Source organism: Mustela putorius, unplaced genomic scaffold (genome assembly GCF_011764305.1).
Source record: "Mustela putorius furo isolate JIRA1106 unplaced genomic scaffold, ASM1176430v1.1 tig00000083_pilon_pilon_pilon, whole genome shotgun sequence".
Classification (NCBI taxonomy): domain Eukaryota; kingdom Metazoa; phylum Chordata; class Mammalia; order Carnivora; family Mustelidae; genus Mustela; species Mustela putorius.
In genome coordinates, this window is record NW_025421273.1 from 522,385 (window position 1) to 547,543 (window position 25,159).

Here is a 25,159-nt window from a genome sequence, read left to right on the forward strand (position 1 = left end):
TTAGAATCTAAAACTACATAAAATCCACCAACAACTGTAGCTGCCTCTGTATAATGTAAAAATGATGCTTATGGATAAATTTTGGTATGGTCTATTTTCAAAGGTCAGAATATCCAATCATTTTAAATTATTAACTTCAAATTTATCTTTTAAAGAATTTTTATAGCATTAAAATTTGCAGTGCAGTCAGGTAATTTGCATTAAAAGCAGATTACTAAAAATTAAGATTTAGAAATGGGGAAATATAGACTTCATTAATTAAAGAATGTATAACTAACAGCACATCCTCAAAAACATCTAGAAATCCCGGAAAAGCTTGTACATATTAAGAACAATACAACTAGGGAGTTTTGGAACACAGGAATCCAGAGAAGTATTTTAATGTCTCAAACCAAAAAGGAATCATTTGCTGTTTTAAAATAACTAAAACAATTTTACAGTGCTTGAAGAATTGATATTTTTTTTTAAGATTGATTTAATTATTTGAGAGAGAGAGTGGGGGGAAGAGGGGCAGAGGGGAGAGAGAGAATCTCAAGTAGACTTCCCACTGGACAAGGACTCTGACTCATGACTTGGTTCAGAACTCTGAGATTATAACCTGAGCCAATATCAAAAGTCAGAAACTTAACCAGTTGAGACACTCAGGAGCCCAAAGGATTGATAATTTTTTGATAGAATAATTTTCTAAAGAAAAGCAACTTATCTCAGAAAGTTAACAGAAACAAGTTTCAAAAGAAATTTTGCATCAATAGAATTTCATATCATTCTGTCATTTACCTTTACGGCAAAAAAAAAGTATTGGTTTTTTAATCATGACATTAATTTTTTTTTAAATTTATTTGACAGACAGAGATCACAAGTAGGCAGAGAGGCAGGCAGAGAGAGAAGAAGGAAAGCAGACTCCCTGCTGAGCAGAGAGCCTGATGTGGGGCTCGATCCCAGGACCCTGGGATCATGACCTGAGCTGAAAGCAGAGGCTTTAACCCACTGAGCCACCCAGGCGCCCCAATTTTTATATTTGTTTAAATGGCAAAGAGTAATAAATATCTATCTATAAATATAGAGAAAAAACAATATAAAAACCGACACTGTCCACATCCTTTAATATCACTACATTTTTGGGTCCTCTCAGTGAGTCAATCAAATGGTAAAATTCTGCCAATTATTATGGTAACAACTAACTGTTCTATGCAATCTTTTATTCAACATCTAGAGGTATATAATGCAATTTCCTCGTCAGTTATTATATAATAATTATATCAGATTTATATGTAATCATGTTTTCTCTTCAAATCTTCTCCAAGGCCACCCATATTTAATTGTGTAAACTATGCAGAAGCTAAGCTAAACATTTTAGAATAAATTAGTTCGCTCTTAGATCACTGTGGATAATTTGAATAATGTTCTTTATAATAAGGTTATCATAAGATCTTTCCAATAAAAACTGCACTATTTTATTTGAATTGTATACATGTAGTAGTATCATAATCTAGATTACAACTAATAATTAGAGTGGTCTGTAATTTTTGGTTAATTTAGCACAGAGAATGCCATTTTATTTATTTATTTTTATGTATTTCTTTGTAAGTATTTTGCTTATTTATTGGCAGAGAGAGAGCACAAGCAGGGGAGCAACAGGCAGAGGGAGAGGGAGAAGCAGACTCCCTGCTTATCAGAGAACCCTGGGATCATCACTCAAGTCAAAAGCAGATGCTTAACCAGCTGAGCCACCCAGCTACCCCTAGATAATTCTATTTTAGAGACACATTAATGGAGGTCATTTCATATCTGACACTGTATTTATGTGTGGGTATGTACATTTTAGCTTAGGAAACACAATTGAAATGAGAAAAGGGTTTATAATAAAAATTCTTATTAAAAATGGAAGGAGTTGAAATAGCATGAATGCAGACATGGAATAAAAATATTTATTGGGGGAAAACAGAATATTTATTAGGGAGAAAAAAACAAAAAATTTATCTCCTTGAAATTTTTTATCTTATATTTTTAGTGTGCTTATATACAATATAAGGCTAAGTTATTCACAAAGGTACCTTCAAACTGAAATGTTATTCTTTTTTCTTTGTTTAATTGAAATAACTTAACTAAAGAAATAGATTTCTGAATGTCTATTTTGTTCACATATTTGTATTTTCTAAACTGTTCAACAAAATGAAAGAAAAAACACTTTGACAAAATTTTGCTATCCTCTTATCTCATGTTAAATACATGAGATACATACATACATACATGTTAAATACAAATAATGAATACCCAATGGGTTAAATTATTGCAGCCAAAACTTATGTCCCAGTTTTCCCCATTGCTTATTCAAGTTCAGTTTATGCTACTTATTGTTCCTTTACTTTTTCATCACTTTTTTTCCCTTTTGAAGAAACAGTCTGGTTAACATTGCTGTCAACAGTGTTCTCTAACATTACTGCTAATTCTTCCTAAGACATGCAAAGAATCAAACAGTGTAATTTTTTAAACTGGTTAAAGAAAAAGGAAAGAAAATGTTGTGTCTACTTCACTCACCTATGAACCTTTTTCATATTCTCTTCCTAAGTAACTGGAAATGCCAGGACCACAGTTTACCTTCATTCTACAGGAAAAAATAAATAAATAAATGAATTTGTAAGAATTCCAGCAAAAACACTGCATAGGAGCAAAAGTTGATTAGGTTTTTAAATAGAACCTGCTTTAAATGCAAAGAAAGCACATTATTCCTTGCAGTTACTATCAATTAAAAATGTAAATGTGAATACTAATAAAGATAAATCTATATACATATGAAAATTTGTTTATATTAATTAGCAGAACTACCAAATGACAAAATGAGGCTAATGATTATGTCCATAGTTACTTCTTAAGATAGTTGGGCTATCTCTAAAATACTCATTTTTGAGTTACAATTCAAAATCTAACCAGCGGTGGTAATGGATAGAGAAGAGGTTGATTTAGAAGTTGTAGAAGTTGTAGAAAAAAAGAAAATTATAAATAATGAACTACCATCTTCTAACTAAGCTGGAAAGGTAAACTGAACAAATTAACCATATTTTCCTATTTTGTTGCACAAATTTTTATAGACTGGCTAAAATTAATAAGTCAGGAAATGACAGATGTTGGCAGGATGTGGAGAAAGAAGAACCCTCCTACACTCTTGGTGGGAGTGCAAACTGGTGAATAAAAATGGAAAATAGCATGGATGTTTCTCAAAAGTTGAATATAGAGCTACCCTATGACTCAGCAATTGCACTAAGGGTATGTACCCAAAGATACAAATGTAGTGATCCGAAGGGGCATGTGCACCTGAATGTTTATAGCAGCAGTGTCCACAATAGCCAAACTACAGAAAGAACCTAGACATCCACCAACAGACAAATCGATAAAAAGGTGATATATATATATATATATACATATATATATATATATATATATATATATATATAATGGAATACTATGCAACCATCAAAAGAAACGAATTCTTGCCATTTGCAATGATGTGGATAGAACTAGAAGGTATTATGCTGAGTGAAATAAATCAATCAGAGAAAGACAATGATCATATGATCTCTCTGATATGAGGAATTTAAGAGGCAGAGTGGGAGTTGTGGGAGGTAGGAAAGGAAAAAATAAAATAAGATGGGATCAGGAGGGAGACAAACTGTAAGAGATTCTTAATCTCACAAAAACTGAAGGTTGCTGGGAGGTGGGGGGATAGGGAGAGGGTGGTTGGTTTATGCACACTGGGGAGAGTATATGTTATGGTGAATGCTATGAAATGTGTAAGCCTGATGATTCACAGACCTGTACCCCTGGGGCAAATAATACATCATATGTTAATAAAAATAATTTTAAAAAAATGTCAATGGGGTTAAATTCCTAATTTAGTCTACAGATTATAAAATATCAAGATAGAATCTGTATACAAAATAAACAAATAAATAAAATCACCATAAAACCATTATGCTAAAGTGTAGATAACTACTTTTGAATAAACTTAGAAACATATCATGTTCCTAAATCACAATATCATATCATAAAAATTTTGTTTCCCTCAAACTAACATAATGTTTGCACAAAACTTAAGAAAATATGGTAAAAATGGGCTGAATAACCTATAGTTCCTAAGAAATGTCATCATAATTTCCAATAAAAATATTTAAATAAAATAAAAAATGAAAAACATACCTTATTTTATTAAGAAATGCAATGCAAGAACTCAGTACACATCAAAAAATTACAGTATATGATAAAAATGACACTTTAATTGAATTAAAAAGTGATAGTTTATATAAAAATGCTTTGGATTAAGTGGTGTATATCTGAAATGAAACACAGAACATAGCCACAAAAGTACTATGGTACATTTAAAATTCGTAGACAACTTGAGTGTCAACAAACTAACAGACTATTTATAACTATAGGAACTATGTAAAATCAAGATGTATAATCTGAAACAAAGCCCCCAAAGATACAGACGTAGTGAAAAGAAGGGCCATATGTACCCCAATGTTCATAGCAGCAATGTCCACAATAGCCAAACAGTGGAAAGAGCCACGATGCCCTAATTTAGTCTACAGATTATAAAATATCAAGATAGAATCTGTATACAAAATAAACAAATAAATAAAATCACCATAAAACCATTATGCTAAAGTGTAGATAACTACTTTTGAATAAACTTAGAAACATATCATGTTCCTAAATCACAATATCATATCATAAAAATTTTGTTTCCCTCAAACTAACATAATGTTTGCACAAAACTTAAGAAAATATGGTAAAAATGGATGAATGGATAAAGATGTGGTCCATATATATAATGGAATATTACTCAGCCATCAGAAAGGATGAATATAACTTTTGAATCAGCATGGATGGGACTAGAGGAGATTATGCTGAGTGACATAAGTCAATCAGAGAAAGTCAATTATCATATGGTTTCACTTATTTGTGGAACATAAGGAATAACATGGAGGACATTAGGAGAAAGAAAGGAAACGTGAAAAGGAGAAATCAGAGTGGGAGATGAACCATGAGAGACTGTGGACTCTGAAAATAAAACTGAGGATTTTAGAGGGGTGGGGAAAGGGAGGATGGGTGAGCCTGGTGGTGGGTATTAAGGAGGGTAGGCATTGCATGGAGCACGGGGTATAACATGTAAACAATGAATCTTGGAAGACTACATCAAAAACTAATGATGTACTGTATGTTGGATTACTATGCCAATAAAGTTATATGCTGACATATAATATAATACTTAATTTAAAAGACGGACTCTAGACTAGTCTGAATAAGTTTATATCATGGCATGAAGTAATTTATTAGTTTTGTGATATATACAGATTCCTGTCAGGTTTCTCATATGAGAAAGAATGAGGATAATAAGTCACGCATACATAGCTTATAGTTTTGTTTGAAATTATGTATCAGTGTTGACATATATTGACAGATGGTAAATGTTCAATAACTCTTAAATCTTATTACTTGTAAATATCATCAATACACAGAGTTTTTATAAATCATTAAGAAAGAAAATTTAGAGAAGTGAGCAAAGGACATTTAGGCCAACAACTGAGAGAGAAGGAAACATAGAAACAAATAAATGCTCTTTGATTAGATTGGCAACATTAAAGTATGAAATTGCTGATCCAGACTTTTGGAATTTGGAATCACCTCTTTAATTCTATGCTTGCCAAAGCCATTAACAGGTAATCATACTTTTCTCTTGTAAATCTATTATTTGGAATTAAACATGTCTTCATGTTCCAAAAAAAAAAAAAAAAAAAGAGAGAGAGAGAGAACAAAACCCCCAAACAACTTAAATGCACAGTACTAGAGAAATGATTAGAATAATTATGCTATATCTGTATGTGATCTGTATGTGCCCCATTGTTGGGCTTGATGATGTGTGTTTTGGTTCAACATCTTGTGAATCTGCCCCTTGCTATGAGGACAGTGTGTTTCAGGAGCTCAACCAACAGCCTCAGTCACAGAATGAGAATACACAGGGAACATTAATTGTAAGTGACCTATATATAGCCTGGAGCAGGCTATAGTTTTCATGAAAATGAGTTGGCTGTAGTTTTCATGAAAAATGAGTCAGAAATAAAATTTGTTAGAGGGTATTATGCTTAGCGAAATAGGTCAATCAGAGAAAGACAACTATCATATGATCTCCCTAATATGAGGAAGTGGAGATACAACGTGGGTGACTTGGGGGTAGGAAAAGAATAAATGAAACAAGATGGGATTGGGAGGGAGACAAACCATAAGAGACTCAATCTCACAAAACAAACTGAGGGTGGCCAGGGGAAGGTCGGTAGGGAGAGGGTGGTGGGGTTATGGACATTGGGGAGGGTATGTGCTATGGTGAGTGCTGTGAAGTGTGTAAACCTGGACTGTACCCCTGGGGCTAATAATACATTATGTTTATAAAAAATAATAAAAAAAGAAAACTTGTTATTGTTGTACACAGAGATTCAGAGATTATTTGTTTTTGTTGCAAAAGTCAATCAATAATTCTACAGTGAGATAATACAAAGCTATTTAAATAATTAGATATATGGACATATAGTAACATGAAGGTATAACAGATATAATGTATGTGTATGTTTATAAACTGCAACTTAACGAGTATTCTCTAAATTCTGACCTTTTTTAAGAAGCATGTTTAAGGGCGCCTGGGTGGCTCAGTGGGTTGAGCAGCTGCCTTCAGCTCAGGTCGTGATTCCGGACTTCCAGGATTGAGTCCCGCATCAGGCTCCTAGCTCCTTGGGGAGTCTGCTTCTCCCTCTGACCTACTCCTCTCTCATGCTCTCTCTCACTCATTCTCTCTCAAATAAATGAATAAAATCTTTAAAAAAAAAAAAGCATGTTTAAAATATTTGTAGTACAGGTGTTTTATATGTTATGAAAGTCCTAGGAATTATGGGTATGGAAAAGGGCTGAACTTTAATTTTGTTTAGGATGAAAGAAAAAACAACATTTAGGGTGGGTAAGAAGAACAAAATTGAAGGTGAGAATATTAATTTTTATACAACATTTTGCTTATTTATCTTATCAAAACTATCTTTCATCGCTCATACAATTAATAATGATAAATAAATTACTAATAATATAAAAAGAAAATGGTAAAAATTCCGTATAGAAATATTTTACATTATTTTATTTCTTTAAAAACCACTGAAAATAGGGGCACTTGGGTGGCTCAGTTAGTTAAGTGTCCAACTCTTCATTTTGGCTCATGTCATGATCTCAGAGTCATGAGATAGAGTCCCTCGTTGGGCTCTGTGCTCAGCAGGGTACGTGCATGAAATTGTCTCTAACCCTCTTCCTCTGTTCCTCTCCCACTCTCTCTCTCTCTAAAATAAAATAAATAAATCTTAAAAAACACACACACACACTGAAAATATTCTTAAAGGAAATAAAACTTGTTAGAAATACTAACTTCAATTTTAAAATGAAATAACCCTTACTAGAATAATCTTCTAAAATCCAGAAGTTCAGAACAAATTTTGTGTGAAAACTGAGAAATGATAAAAGCTTCCTCAAAATTTGATTTTTAGGTGAATCATCTAGGGAACAAGAAAACTAGATATTGTTCACACAAAGATGCAAAAAAGCAAATGGCAGAATTGCAATTGCAAATCTAGAGGACTTTATTCTCCAAGTAAAAAGCATTCTAAGTATCTTACAGTTTCTCTAACTGACAAAAGTATAAAAGGGAGAAAGAGCATTGATCACAACACAATACTGTGGTTTCAGATGAAGGTTTTTTCTGTTAACCACATTCACCTTATAAATGAGGAAAACTGAGTGAAGTTGGTCCATCTGGAACAGAAGATGTAACGGATGGATTCACTAGTGGGAAGGACAACAAATTAGAATTGATGAAGTTTAAGATTACCTCTAGTTTCTTCCAACCACTACACATTAATTACTTTGATGGGTATTTATGCATTTAACTTGAAAACACCAAGGAAGAATTTAGTCTTTACTGAATTTTGATGTACAGATAAGAATCCTATTTTTTTTTAAGATTTTATGTATTTATTTGACAGAGAGAAATCACAAGTAGATGGAGATGCAGGCAGAGAGAGAGAGAGGGAAGCAGGCTCCCTGCTGAGCAGAGAGCCCAATGCGGGCCTCGATCCCAGGACCCTGAGATCATGACCTGAGCCGAAGGCAGCGGCTTAACCCACTGAGCCACCCAGGCGCCCAAGAATCCTATTCTTAAACAGGTGGAAAAACATCTCATAGCACATCCAGTTCAGAAAACTGGGAAGCGAGTTCTACAAAATTTTGAAGGTGGACAAGTATGACATGTGACATTGATGTCCAAATAATAGACCATAAGAGCAACTGATAAAAAATTTTTTTTTAAAGATTTTATTTATTTATCTGTCAGAGAGAGAGCGATCGAGAGTGAGCACAGGCAGAGTCAGAGGGAGAAGCAGGCTCCCTGCGGAGCAAGGAGCCCGATGTGGGACTCGATCCCATGACTCCGGGATGATGACCTGAGCTGAAGGCAGCTGCTTAACCAACTGAGCCACCCAGGCGTCCCCCCAACTGATAAAAATTTTTAAATCAAGTAAGAATTTAGGAAATATATATAGACCTTGAGTAAATTTTGAGTTTTTGAGTAAAAAAAAAAAAAGGTTAATCACAAAATCTAGCAAAGCAAGATAGGAATCACAACACAACATATGGAAATGGGAGACCTTCTTAAATTAACTGGTATGGCATTTAAGACATTTAAAAACTAACGATAGAAAATAATTGTTAGGCTGTGATATGTAATATAATAGCACTGGTAACATAAATAATAAAATTTTGAGTTAAAAGATATAAAATAGATATAAACATGCTTTCTGTACATAAGCAGCAAAATGATAATAATAATCACAAATGATAATAAATACAACAAAAATAATTCTAACTTCTTAAGTGTTCCATAAAGTGTTTCATTTGGGATATACTGATACTAACAAAGTAATAGTTATCAAATTTAAGTGGATGTCCTAATTTTATTTGGCAGTCTTATTGAGGGAGGGTTATTTGCTGGGAATTCAAAGAAATATAGCAACATAAAACGTGATACTGATTTGGATCCCGAACTGTTTAGGACAAAAGAAAGCTGTTAACATTTTTAGGAGAATTGGGGAAATGTGAATATGGAATAGGTGTTGGAAAATGAAAAACTATTGAAATAGAAAATGTTTCTGTTAACTAAAAATCTTGGCCATATTATGTAATATGTGATATTGATTTTGTAAAATATCAATCTTATGTTTATACAAATACAGAAAAAGATCCTGAAAAATGTAGTTTTAACAGTGGTTCTCTGAAGGATAGGAAATGTGGTCAATCATTTTGTTCTTATGCTTTCCTGTATTTTCTCTGCTTGAATAGTGTTATATAGATAGATATAGATATAGATATAGATATATACACACTATATATATAATAATTTTTCTGTTCTCCATTTGAAATGTTGCATAATAAAAATAATATAGAGATGTATGACTACTCTGTATTTTCTGCTTAATTTTCTTTGGAACTTAAATTGTTAGAAAATATAAAATATGTTAAAAACAATATATAAACTAATATGTGAGTATTTTTTAATTTTATGTTCTCATCACAGCTCATTTTTGAAAACATATGAATGAAAAATTTTGGATTTTTCATTTTCCCCGTAAACTCCTAATTACATTCCTCTCACATACAGTATTTCAGACCACACTATCACACTGTTTAATAAAAAAGTATGTAAATTGAAATTTAATATATTTAAAGTTTTCCTTGGACTATAAACTTTTAACTACTGAAATATCTTCAAAATTGAATTATCATTAACAATATTATTTTTAAAAGCTAATAAAATATAACTATATTTTAAGCAGACTAAAATAATAAAATTATATGGGAAATATATCAGTAAGTGGGCTTAATGGAACTGCTTTCTTTCACTGATTTAATATATCTATGGAGGATTCTACTTGTAACTAGAATGACATTAGTTTGCAGAAATACAGGCACCAATGAACAGAAAGTATGGGGCTTCTAGTAAGTGTAGGTCCTATAGAAAATAATTTAATGATTCTTATTTGATGTATTAGTTACCACAAAAGAACATATTCCGTTAGGGCTATTCTAGTAAATAATAAATGGAATAAAGAAAATGAATCACAAGGGGTGCATGGGTGTCTCAGTTTGCTGAGTATCCAGCTCTCGGTTTGGGCTCAAGTCATGATCTTAGGGTCCTGAGATTGAGCCCTACTGCTGGGCTGTGGGCTCTCTGGGGAGTCTGTTTGGGATCTTCTCCCTCCCCCCTACCACCCCTGCTCAGGCATGCTCTCTCTCCCACTCTCTCTGTCTCCCTAACATAAATAAATAAATCTTCAAATATAATTGAAGGGAAGTAGTTGTTGAATGAAAGCTGCTATCAATATCTCTTATTATTGTGTTTGACTTCAGAATCACTCCTCAGGAGTCAATAGAATCTTTTGGACTACTGGAGGTTGGAAGAGGCAAGATCATTACATGAAAAATGTCAAAAATGGTTCCTGTTTCCTTACTCTATCACCTGTCTATACTCAAAATACTCAAACATAGGTCAAAATATCCCATCTTTAATGTCATGCATCTGTTTTAACAGTTTTATATATAACATAGAGAATGATTAAGCCTCACAGTAGTTCACGTTGGCTTGGAAGAGTAGGTTTCTCGTACACTGATATTTAAAAATGTTCCTTTTTTTTGAAGGTTTTACCTCTTAAGAAATGTACCAAATTAAATATCATGAAGAGTGAGAGGATAAGGCTTTATTCAGTAAAGTAGAGTTAGGGTTGCTCCTGAGGCCTTCTCTAGCAGAGCAATTTAGGAAAGATTACAAAGAGAAGTTGATCTGAACATTGATTCCCTTAAAGAACTTCATGCTGGAATAAACTCATTGGAAGGTCTTTTTGTGCCCCAGGGTTCTCCCTAACCAATTTGAAGGACACTTATAAAGAACAAAAACAATTTAATTGAAAATGTGGCAGCTGGAAACAAAACCTAGTGCATAATAGAACACTAGTGAAAAGAGGAGAAGAACATGAAAAATCAAGGGTGGATAACTTTTTTCCAAGTGTGTTGGCTATGAACAGGGAATAGAAATACATGTAAAAAGAGTAGTTTCAAAGGCTACTGAGACCACTATCCTAGATCTGAAATACAAAGTCACTGTTAGGGCTGATTTAATGGGCCTGCTTAGACTATTAGGGCCTGCTTAGCCAGAGTGACTCTATATTGCCTAGGTAGCCACATTGTTGTTTACATCCATGGACTTCATTCGGAAATAAACGCCCCAGTAGTTCCTGGTATCAGTTCCGGGTATCGATTCCGGGAGTAAACACCCTAACAACAGAAGCCATGTACCTTGAGGTCTACAGTTATGCCCTATAAAACCAGCCTGTGACATCGGGACGGGGTTGCTCTCTTTGGAGGCGGTCAGTCTGACTTCTAATGCTTGGTGTAGAATAAAGATTTGTGTAACTTTCACTTTGTCTCAGTCTCGTTTCTTTGATAACGTACCTCATCTAGCACAATGCTGAATTTATTGCTTACTATAGTAGTAAAGACCTATGCTCATAAGGACAATCTCTTTGAGTAGAGAAGATTGCTGAGTTGATAATAGGCAAAATATTAGTGATCAGCATTTGGTGCATTGCCTGAAATCTAAGTCAAGTTGGTGGGTATCTACAGGAGAAGTCTCACACTCAGATAAGACTGTTTTTGATTATTTGTCACTTAGAGGCAAGTTAATTAGAGAGCTACAGTCTTGATTGGAGGACATTCAGAAGCAATGGAATAATACAGATTGAATGTCTTGCAAAAGCATGTTCCCTGAGCAAACTGCCCTTGATCACTTAAATTGGTTTAAAATCAATTCTGGTAGTGTTTTTTTGTTTGTTTGTTTGTTTGTTTTTTGTTTGTTTGTTTGTTTGTTTTATCATGGGCATGGGACAGTTTCTATTCCAATAGTTGCCATCCTATTGCTTCACTTCTTTGCAGCAAATTTTTTCCAAAAGAGTTGCCTATATTCACTGTCTGATTCCTTTCCTCCAATTTTGTCTTACAATTTACTCTATTTGGGATTTTTCCTATCTCCCAACACAAATGCTTTCATTAAAGTCATAGATCCTCTATGTTGTTATATCTAATGGTCAATTGTGAGTTCTAATCATGCTAACCTATTAGTGACTTTTGCACAATTGATCACTCTTCCTTCCTCAATATTTTTTCTTTTTCATTTTGCTTCTGGAACAACATACTTTTTAAAGAAATTTTCTTCCTGCTTTAATATTCTCTTCTTCCTCAGTCTTCTTTGATTTTTTTTTTTTCATTTTTATCCTTAGACTCATCTAGGGTTGGTTGGTTGAAACTTTTTTGTTTTATCTCAACACCCAGTCATATACTGATCTAATTCACTCTAATGACTTCAAATGCCATCTGTACATTAGAAATTCTCAATTTATATTTCCCCTGAATATAGTACATGTGTCATGTATCCATGTATTCCAATTGCTTTCTGAAAATTTCCTCTTGGTGACCAATTGTAATTTCAAAACTCTCAAAAATGATCTTTAGGGGCACCTGGGTGGCTCAATGGGTTCAGCCTCTGCCTTTGGCTCAGGTCATCATCTCAGGGTCCTGGGATCGAGCCCCGCATCGGGCTCTCTGTTTGGTGGGGAGCCTGCTTCCTCCTCTCTCTCTCTGCCTGCCTCTCTGCCTACTTGTGATCTCTGTCTGTCAAATAAATAAAATCTTAAAAACAAACAAACAAACAAAACCCACTCAAAAGTGATCTTCAAATATCACTCATCAAATTCCTCTGAAGTAATTTTCTACATTTATAACTCTGTCTTAGAAATCCTTAGGCTTCAAATTTGAGTGTTATCTTTAACTTATCTTTTCCTTATGAATTTCATATCCAATTCATCAAACAATTATTCTGACACCCTTACAAAATCTAAAGTTTAATTACTTACCACTATCTATCCCTGGGTCTCAGTCTTTATCATTTTTTGGCTATATTACTGTTGCACCCTCATTACCGTCTTTTTAGCTTTCACTACTGAACATTGTCATTATGTTCTCTACATAGTAGCCTGAAGGATCCTTTTAAACATATTTAGATTGCACCACTTCTGCTCAAAATCTCCAATGATTCTCCATTTCACTGAAAGCAAAAGTTAACAACCTCCCCCATGATCTACAAGATTCCATCCCCCTTTTCTTCTTTGACTCCATGCTCTACATCCCCTGTTCTCGCCATCTCTTCTCTAGCTACACTGACCTTTGTGCTGTTATTTACATTTATTGAGTGCTCCTTCTCAGAATCATTGTACTTGCTGTTTTCCATTCACTTCCCAAGATATCTTCTTGGCTTCTTTGCTCACCTTTTTAAAATCTTTGTTCACGACACGCGATAAAGATGGCGGAGAAGTAGCAAGCTGAGACTGCTTCAGCTAGCCGGAGATCAGCTAGATAGCTTATCTAAAGATTGCAAACACCTGAAAATCCATCGGCAGATCGAAGAGAAGAAGAACAGCAATTCTGGAAACAGAAAAACAACCACTTTCTGAAAGGTAGGACCGGCGGAGAAGTGAATCCGGGGGGAGGGGCCGGCTCCCGGCAAGCGGCGGAGCAACCGCGCACAAAATCAGGACTTTTAAAAGTCTGTTCCGCTGAGGGACATCGCTCCAGAGGCTAAACCGGGGCGAAGCCCACGCGGGGTCAGCGTGGCCTCAGGTCCCGCAGGGTCACAGAAGGATCGGGGGTGTCTGAGTGTCGCAGAGCTTGCGGGTATTGGAACGGGAAAGCCGGCTACAGAGACAGAGCTGACAGTAAGCTCGCAGCTCCGTGTTACCTTGAACCAGTCGCAGGCTCGGTGAGCTCGGAGCGCGGCCAGAGGTCAGGCAGACGCGAGTAACTGGGCGCTGTTCTCTGAGGGCGCACTGAGGAGTGGGGCCCTGGGCTCTCGGCTCCTCCGGGCCGGAGACCAGGAGGCCGCCATTTGTATTCCCGTCCTCTGGAACTCTACGGAAAGCGCTCAGGGAACAAAAGCTCCTGAAAGCAAACCCGAGCGGATTACTCACCCCGGCCCCGGGTAAGGGCGGTGTAATTCCGCCTGGGGCAAAGACACTTGAGAATCACTACAACAGGCCCCTCCCCCAGAAGATCAACAAGAAATCCAGCCGAGACCAAGTTCACCTACCAAGGAGTGCGGTTTCAATACCAAGGAGAGCAGCAGAATTCCAGAGGAGGAGAAAGCCAAGCACGGAACTCATGGCTTTTTTCCTGTGATTTTTTTTTTAGTCTTGCAGTTAATTTAATTTTTTCTTTTTCTTTTTTTTTTTTTTTTCTCGCCTTCGGGTAAAATTTTTTTTTTAACTGTTACCTTTTTCTTTTTTAACGATTTTTTACTAGTTTATCTAATATATATATATATTTTTTTTACATTTTTCTTAGGTGTTTTCTTTTTTTAAAAATTCTTTTCTTTTCTTTTCTTTTTTTTTTTCTCTTTTTCTTTTCTTTTTGTTTTTTTCTTTCTTTCTTCCTTTTTGAACCTCTTTTTATCCCCTTTCTCCCCACTCACGATTTTGGATCTCTTCTAATTTGGTTAAAGCATATTTTCCTGGGGTTGTTGCCACCCTTTTAGTATTTTACTTGCCCCTTCATTTACTCTTATCTGGACAAAATGACAAGACGTAAAAATTCAACACAAAAAAAAGAACAAGAGGCAGTACCGAAGGCTAGGGACCTAATCAATACAGACATCGGTAATATGTCAGATCTAGAGTTCAGAATGACAATTCTCAAGGTTCTAGCTGGGCTCGAAAAAGGCATGGAAGATATTAGAGAAACCCTCTTGAGAGATATAAAAGCCCTTTCTGGAGAAATAAAAGAACTAAAATCTAACCAAGGTGAAATCAAAAAAGCTATTAATGAGGTGCAATCAAAAATGGAGGCTCTAACTGCTAGGATAAATGAGGCAGAAGAAAGAATTAGTGATATAGAAGACCAAATGACAGAGAATAAAGAAGCTGAGCAAAAGAGGGACAAACAGCTACTGGACCACGAGGGGAGAATTCGAGAGATAAGTGACACCATAAGACGAAACAACATTAGAATAAATTGGGATTCCAGAAGAAGAAGAAAGTGAGAGGGGAGCAGAAGGTATACTGGAGAGAATTATTGGGGAGAATTTCCCCAATATGGCAAAGGGAACGAGCATCAAAATTCAGGAGGTTCAGAGAATGCCCCTCAAAATCAATAAGAATAGGCCCACACCCCGTCACCTAATAGTAAAATTTACAAGTCTCAATGACAAAGAGAAAATCCTGAAAGCAGCCCGGGAAAAGAAGTCTGTAACATACAATGGTAAAAATATTAGATTGGCAGCTGACTTATCCACAGAGACCTGGCAGGCCAGAAAGAGCTGGCATGATATTTTCAGAGCACTAAACGAGAAAAACATGCAGCCAAGAATACTATATCCAGCTAGGCTATCATTGAAAATAGAAGGAGAGATTAAAAGCTTCCAGGACAAACAACAACTGAAAGAATTTGCAAATACCAAACCAGCTCTACAGGAAATATTGAAAGGGGTCCTCTAAGCAAAGAGAGAGCCTACAAGTGGTAGATCAGAAAGGAACAGAGACCATATACAGTAACAGTCACCTTACAGGCAATACAATGGCACTAAATTCATATCTCTCAATAGTTACCCTGAATGTGAATGGGCTAAATGCCCCTGTCAAAAGACACAGGGTATCAGAATGGATAAAAAAACAAAACCCATCTATATGTTGCCTCCAAGAAACACATTTTAAGCCCGAAGACACCTCCAGATTTAAAGTGAGGGGGTGGAAAAGAATTTACCATGCTAATGGACATCAGAAGAAAGCAGGAGTGGCAATCCTTATATCAGATCAATTAGATTTTAAGCCAAAGACTATAATAAGAGATGAGGAAGGACACTATATCATACTCAAAGGGTCTGTCCAACAAGAAGTTTTAACAATTTTAAATATCTATGCCCCCAATGTGGGAGCAGCCAACTATATAAACCAATTAATAACAAAATCAAAGAAACACATCAACAATAATACAATGATAGTAGGGGACTTTAACACTCCCCTCACTGAAATGGACAGGTCATCCAAGCAAAAGATCAGCAAGGAAATAAAGGCCTTAAATGACACACTGGACCAGATGGACATCACAGATATATTCAGAATATTTCATCCCAAAGCAACAGAATACACATTCTTCTCTAGTGCACATGGAACATTCTCCAGAATAGATCACATCCTCGGTCCTAAATCAGGACTCAACCGGTATCAAAAGATTGGGATCATTCCCTGCATATTTTCAGACCACAATGCTCTAAAGCTAGAACTCAACCACAAAAGGAAGTTTGGAAAGAACCCAAATACATGGAGACTAAACAGCATCCTTCTAAAGAATGAATGGGTCAACCGGGAAATTAAAGAAGAATTGAAAAAAATCATGGAAACAAATGATAATGAAAATACAACGGTTCAAAATCTGTGGGACACAACAAAGGCAGTCCTGAGAGGAAAATATATAGCGGTACAAGCCTTTCTCAAGAAACAAGAAAGGTCTCAGGTACACAACCTAACCCTAAACCTAAAAGAGCTGGAGAAAGAACAAGAAAGAAACCCTAAGCCCAGCAGGAGAAGAGAAATCATAAAGATCAGAGCAGAAATCAATGAAATAGAAACCAAAAAAACAATAGAACAAATCAACGAAACTAGGAGCTGGTTCTTTGAAAGAATTAATAAAATTGATAAGCCCCTGGCCCGACTTATCAAAAAGAAAAGAGAAAGGACCCAAATAAATAAAATCATGAATGAAAGAGGAGAGATCACAACTAACACCAAAGAAATACAAACTATTATAAGAACATACTATGAGCAACTCTACGGCAACAAATTTGACAATCTGGAAGAAATGGATGCATTCCTAGAAACATATAAACTACCACAACTGAACCAGGAAGAAATAGAAAGCCTGAACAGACCCATAACCAGTAAGGAGATTGAAACAGTCATTAAAAATCTCCAAACAAACAAAAGCCCAGGGCCAGACGGCTTCCCGGGGGAATTCTACCAAACATTTAAAGAAGAACTAATTCCTATTCTCCTGAAACTGTTCCAAAAAATAGAAATGGAAGGAAAACTTCCAAACTCATTTTATGAGGCCAGCATCACCTTGATCCCAAAACCAGACAAGGATCCCACCAAAAAAGAGAGCTATAGACCGATATCCTTGATGAACACAGATGCGAAAATACTCAACAAAATACTAGCCAATAGGATTCAACAGTACATTAAAAAGATTATTCACCACGACCAAGTGGGATTTATTCCAGGGCTGCAAGGTTGGTTCAACATCCGCAAATCAGTCAATGTGATACAACACATCAATAAAAGAAAGAACAAGAACCATATGATACTCTCAATAGATGCTGAAAAAGCATTTGACAAAGTACAACATCCCTTCCTGATCAAAACTCTTCAAAGTGTAGGGATAGAGGGCACATACCTCAATATCATCAAAGCCATCTATGAAAAACCCACCGCAAATATCATTCTCAATGGAGAAAAACTGAAAGCTTTTCTGCTAAGGTCAGGAACACGGCAGGGATGTCCATTATCACCACTGCTATTCAACATCGTACTAGAGGTCCTAGCCTCAGCAATCAGACAACAAAAGGAAATTAAAGGCATCCAAATCGGCAAAGAAGAAGTCAAATTATCACTCTTCGCAGATGATATGATACTATATGTGGAAAACCCAAAAGACTCCACTCCAAAACTGCTAGAACTTATACAGGAATTCAGTAAAGTGTCAGGATATAAAATCAATGCACAGAAATCAGTTGCATTTCTCTACACCAACAGCAAGACAGAAGAAAGAGATATTAAGGAGTCAATCCCATTTACAATTGCATCCAAAACCATAAGATACCTAGGAATAAACCTAACCAAAGAGACACAGAATCTATACTCAGAAAACTATAAAGTACTCATGAAAGAAATTGAGGAAGACACAAAGAAATGGAAAAATGTTCCATGCTCCTGGATTGGAAGAATAAATATTGTGAAAATGTCTATGCTACCTAAAGCAATCTACACATTTAATGCAATTCCTATCAAAGTACCATCCATCTTTTTCAAAGAAATGGAACAAATAATTCTAAAATTTATATGGAACCAGAAAAGACCTCGAATAGCCAAAGGGATATTGAAAAAGAAAGCCAACGTTGGTGGCATCACAATTCCGGACTTCAAGCTCTATTATAAAGCTGTCATCATCAAGACAACATGGTACTGGCACAAAAACAGACACATAGATCAATGGAACAGAATAGAGAGCCCAGAAATAGACCCTCAAATCTATGGTCAACTAATCTTCGACAAAGCAGGAAAGAATGTCCAATGGAAAAAAGACAGCCTTTTCAATAAATGGTGCTGGGAAAATTGGACAGCCACATGCAGAAAAATGAAATTGGACCATTTCCTTACACCACACACAAAAATAGACTCAAAATGGATGAAGGACCTCAATGTACGAAAAGAATCCATCAAAATCCTTGAGGAGAACACGGGCAGCAACCTCTTCGACCTCTGCTGCAGCAATATCTTCCTAGGAACAACGCAAAAGGCAAGGGAAGCAAGGGAAAAAATGAACTACTGGGATTTCATCAAGATCAAAAGCTTTTGCACAGCAAAAGAAACAGTTAACAAAATCAAAAGACAACTGACAGAATGGGAGAAGATATTTGCAAACGACATATCAGATAAAGGACTAGTGTCCAGAATCTATAAAGAACTTAGCAAACTCAACACCCAAAGAACAAATAATCCAATCAAGAAATGGGCAGAAGACATGAACAGACATTTCTGCAAAGAAGACATCCAGATGGCGAACAGACACATGAAAAAGTGCTCCATATCACTCGGCATCAGGGAAATACAAATCAAAACCACAATGAGATGTCACCTCACACCAGTCAGAATGGCTAAAATCAACAAGTCAGGAAATGACAGATGCTGGCGAGGATGCGGAGAAAGGGGAACCCTCCTACACTGTTGGTGGGAATGCAAGCTGGTGCAGCCACTCTGGAAAACAGCATGGAGGTTCCTCAAAATGTTGAAAATAGAACTGCCCTATGACCCAGCAATTGCACTATTGGGTATTTACCCTAAAGATACAAATGTAGTGATCCAAAGGGACACATGCACCCGAATGTTTTATAGCAGCAATGTCCACAATAGCCAAACTATGGAAAGAACCTAGATGTCCATCAACAGATGAATGGATCAAGAAGATGTGGTATATATACACAATGGAATACTATGCAGCCATCAAAAGAAATGAAATCTTGCCATTTGCAACAACATGGATGGAACTAGAGCGTATCATGCTTAGCGAAATAAGTCAAGCAGAGAAAGACAACTATCATATGATCTCCCTGATATGAGGAAGTGGTGATGCAACATGGAGGCTTAAGTGGGTAGAAGAAGAATCAATGAAACAAGATGGGATTGGGAGGGAGACAAACCATAAGTGACTCTTAATCTCACAAAACAAACTGAGGGTTGCCGGGGGGAGGGGGTTTGGGAGAAGGGGGTGGGATTATGGACATTGGGGAGGGTATGTGCTTTGGTGAGTGCTGTGAAGTGTGTAAACCTGGTGATTCACAGACCTGTACCCCTGGGGATAAAAATATATGTTTATAAAAAATAAAAAATTAAAAAAATAAATAAAAAAATAAAATCTTTGTTCAAAAGTTATTTACTCAGCAATGCATCCTCAGTGATCTTATATAAAAATTGCATTTTTCTTTCACTTTTCTCACTCGCTATCCTCCTTAACAGCTTTTTTTTTTACACCTTAAAAATTCCTTCATAATTTGTTTCTTTTTGTCCAAGAAGGCAGATATTTTTGTTCACTATGTTGACTGCTATATCCCATGATGTAGATTCTTCTTTTTTTTTTAAGATTTTTATTTATTGCTTTGACATAGACAGATCAGAAGTAGGCAGAGAGGAAGGTAGAGAGAAGAGGAAGCAGGCTCTCTGCTGGCAGAGAGCCCGATGTGGGACTCGATCCCAGGACCCTGAGATCATGACCTGAGCTGAAGGCAGAGGCTTTAACCCACTGAGCCACCCAGGCATCCCTGATATAGATTATTCTTAAGCAAATAATAACCATCAAATTTTTTGAGTAATCAAATATGTGGTCAAGAAATTTTTATTGATATTGATAATTATATTTTTAAGTTAATAGATAAAATATAATTGAAATGGTGTCAATGTACAAAAAAATTTTTGAAAAAAAGGAAAGAGAGGTCATGTTAAGATTAAATATCTAGAGATATAGAAAACTGTTACTTGCAGAGTTACAGATAGAAGACATTAGATAGGAGGGTCATTTCATTTGAATAAGAGGTTGGGCAAAAAGGGAGTGCTTATGGATGCATATAAGTTTACAAATTTAGTGGCTAGATGTTGAAATAATTTCCCATTTGAAAGTTTCTTTTCTTCTCTGTTTACTTTGGCAATATAGTCATACTCTTAGAATGAGCTAGTTATTGGAAAAGTAGACTTACTGAGAAGTATGTAGTGATGCACATTATAGATGGTAGGTTGGTATGCATTATAATGAAATCAGTCTACATTTTCATTGATCCCCTGCAAAAATGTTGAATAATCTGGAATCCCAGCTTATTTATAGTAGGATTTTTTGGGAAATATTTTATAGGAATACAATGAGAATCCAAGAAAAATGATAAATGTCTCAGTAAAATGATAGTTAATAGATTGATCAGGGAGTTCAGACTACACAGTGAAACGCTGAGGAAGAGGGAAAAGTGTATGAGTTTCAAAAAGCTGTGGATTCAGAAATTATTAAAACTTTCGGAAGTTTGGGGCATCTGGGTGGCTCAGTGGATTAAAGCCTCTGCCTTTGGCTCTGGTCATGATCCCAGGATCCTGGGATGGAGCCCCGCATCAGGCTCTCTGCTCATTGGGGAGACTGCTTCCCCATATATCTCTGCCTACCTCTCTGCCTACTTGTGATCTCTCTCTGTGTCAAATAAATAAGTAAATTCTTAAAAAAAAAAAAAACTTTCAGAAGTTTAACAGTCTGGAGTGATAATTGTGATCATGGTAGGTAAATACAGAGTTGAAGAGATGAGCAGATCTAGAAGATAATAATCTCTCTTAGGGACTGGTGATTCATACAGATCAGGTCTCTAGTTTGAGGATGGAGAGAGAGAGAAAGAGAAAGCCTGTGATCCAGGTTTCAAAAATACTTTGTCAATGTTACTGGTATATCTATACAGAGATCTTACTGGTAGATAAAATATATTTTTAAAAGGAGAGAGAAGCATAACTAAATGACAAGAGTTCAACATGATAGTTTGCTTGTTTTGTTTTACTTTGTTTTTCATGAAAGTAGTAATCAGATTGCCAGATGGGGTCTTGGGGCTAAAGTAAGAGTGATTAAAGTTCAAAGATATGTTCACCAAAACTGAGCTATTTTGGGTGTGATCAAAGGCAACCTCATTTTCTGGGGCTCTTGGGAAGATAAAGTCTTTAATAGAAAGATAGATTTCATTTCAAGCACAAAAAGGTTAGAGAAGTAGGTGATCTTATGCTTCATTAATAAGGAACTTAAGAGGCCATAGTTTCTCTAAAGTTTCCCAAAGAAATGGAAACTAAGAATTCTGGCCAGAGAAAAAGCAAGAACAAAATAACAAGATGACAAAAGACAGTGGAGACAGTGTGCAGACAGTGGGCATGGAATTTGTGTTGAGACCGAAGAAATGAGCAAGAGAGTCTTGACATACTTAGTTGTTTGTCAGACTAACACTGAACAGTTTTCTCTGGATGATATAAATAGGCTACTCTAAATTCAGCTGTAGCTAGAATCTCATTTCTCCTTGATATTTATTTATTTATTTATTTTGACAGAGAGAGATTACAAGTAGGCAGAGAGGCAGGCAGAGAGAGAGAGGAGGAAGCAGGCTCCCTGCTGAGCAGAGAGCCCGATGCAGGACTCGATCCCAGAACCCCGAGATCACAACCTGAGCTGATGGCAGAGGCTTAACTCACTGAGCCACCCAGGTGCCCTCTCCTTGATCTTTAGAGATGAAAGCCAGCAAGGTATGAAGAGTGATTCTGGTGGCCATCCAGCTAGTCAGGCTGTATGAGGACTTGGTTTTGTTATTGTTGTTGTTTTTTACTCAACCTTCCTCTTTTGATAAAGTGTTTTCATAAATATATGGGGAGACTTATTTCATAGTTTTGAACCCTAAAAAATTTAAATTCTTTCTAAAATATTGGGTTGGGGATTAAGTCCCACTTACTTAGTTTCAATTTCTATGTCTGATAAAATGGATTTAGTATCACAAAAAATAAGCACAGTCTGGATGTGAAGCACCAAATCTAAAGGCATGAACAATTTCCATCTTACTCCTTTATCTTCAAAGGAATGTTTTAAGGGATAGTGTCAGAAGGAAGAAAAATATAGTAGCCATACAAAGCCCTATTTTTATTTTTCAACCCCGAAAGTATTTGCTGGCCCACAGATAATATATTTGGAAAATGTTTACCATCATGATCATAATATAAAACCCCTGGATTTTTGTGTTCAAAATATTACAAAGTATAAAATTCTTTAAATGTAATGTATAAAAATACACAATTCATATTATCACTATATGAAAATGACATTAAAATGTACACATTGAAATAAGTAGTCTTGTTACATTTTATACAACCCTCTAAATTCTGTGTTTAGTATATTCCAGAAGAAATTTTTTTCTGGGACACGAAAATCCTTTATTCTTCAATTTTTAAAATAAAATTTTTTAGTATAGTTGACATACAATGTTACATTAGAAAAAATCAAAGTAAAGTGATCTCATTTCCAGCAAAATTTTATTATCGCTCTTTTATTTATAAATAAAGTAAATTTAACTATGTGTAGTAAATAATTTCAAAATGCAGGATTTAAAAATTTTGCTTTAAAATTATAATTTTATAACAAGGCAAAATTAATCCATTTTTGGCACTTTTGTATCAATGTTAGATTTTTTATTATTATGCTTAAATTTTCCTGTACATAATATAAGTTTGTTATATCTAGGTCTTTTTTAGAACAATTATGAAATATTTTATATCACCGTTGTATTTTGTATGTTGAGTGTGTTTTGAGTGTTAGAATTTCATACTATAGATTGGATCACTGGAGTCTAACAGGGTGATATGATAGAAGAAATAGAAATAAAAATCAGATTTCCAACATTCTCTTTTTTATTTTATTCCTAAAATAATAGTTTGACCTTCGGCCTCTCACCAGGAAATATCTATTCCACTCTGTTCAGTAATGCCTAATAATTCTTTATCAGGTTAAAAAACGTGCCATTACCCAATTAGGACAAAAGACCCAGGAAAGATAAATTTAGGAAATATAAAGCATAAAAATCCTTGGGCCAGAAAAGAAAAGCGCTATTCCTTTATTGACTAGATAGTGCTAGTGTTCTACTTAGCACCTAATATTTCTGGCAAAGAAAATTAAAATCCAGAGAGGGGGCATAGATTAAGGAAGAAGTTAATTAAACTGACTTTTCATTCCATAATCAGTATAATATACTGTTTTCTATTGTGTGTCATCAAAGATTTTTACAGAAAAAAAGAAAACATCGTTGCCGTATTCCCTGCCTTTTGCTCTGTCTCTAGTAGCCATGATACCACCACAGCAATGTGCATCTTGACCCCTCACCCTATTTTTAGTGTCTTTGTATACATTTGGATTAACTTACTGCACTTGATCAGATATGTCTCAAGCTATCATACCATTTAAACATAGTATCCTAACTCTCATGCATTTAGATCATTGTTTTCTAAACTTAACTATTTATATAAGCTAGTTAATTGATATTTCATTTAGGTTATTTAGGGTAAACTATGCATACCACTTATTCCATTGTGCCATTATTGTTCTGTTGAATATATATGTACATATACACATAGGTATGCATTGACCATTTTTGCTTATCAAAATTCTGAAAAACAGTATCAAATGGTTGCTAGTCTTTTTATTTGTATTAGCTTTTATGTGCTAAAAGACAACCTCCAATTTATTCATATTTAACAGGTAAAGGTGTTCTTTGTATAAGAGCTATTTGATGTCTAGAAAGCCTGCAGAGTCTTTTATTATGAGGCCTTCTGGCCATGATTATTTCCGGAAAGGAAGTTACATTTGAAAATAAAAAAAGAAAAGAAAGAAATTCTAGTCCTGAAAAATTTGACCTCAGCTTCAGACATGGAGCCCATGTTGTTTTGATGAGCTCAAACTCTAATAACACAACATCTTAGTGAGAATAATGCCTGTGTGTATGTGTGCGTGCATGCACACATGCACATGTATTTTTATTGTTTTTCAAATCACCATATCAAAAATTCCAATGTCAAAACAAAGAATCTTTGAAAGCATGAAAAATTACTGACATAACTTTTTTTTTGCAAAGTCTTACCATGAATGAATTCTCAAGGACAATCAGGAAAACTGCATCTATAGAATTTTATTGGATATATATGAATGTACTACATTTAATATCTTGATTATTTCTGTTCCTGAAATATAATGAAACTTTGAGTAATTGAAATTTAGGGAATCTAAATTATTAATTAATCTTAAATTTATTAATTTATAATTAATCTTAAAATTGGATTATATCATTTGTTCATTCTCATTTATGCAGAGGCAAGTGCAAAATTACTTTAACAAATTTTTCTCTTATATCACTTTACTTGTTAATTGTTTCATAGTGTTTCTCCTTTAGAATAGCTTACTTCATAATTTCTAACAGTAAGAGCTAGAAGTACACCAACAATCAATATGTAAATATCTTGATTACAATATTAATCATGAAACTAACATCTATTTTTATTTAAAATACATCATCCTGGGTCTTGAGCTAAATTTTTTAACTGTTTATTTAATCCTTTCCATAATCCTATGAATGGAATATTGCTGTTATCTTTCTTTTACAAAAGTG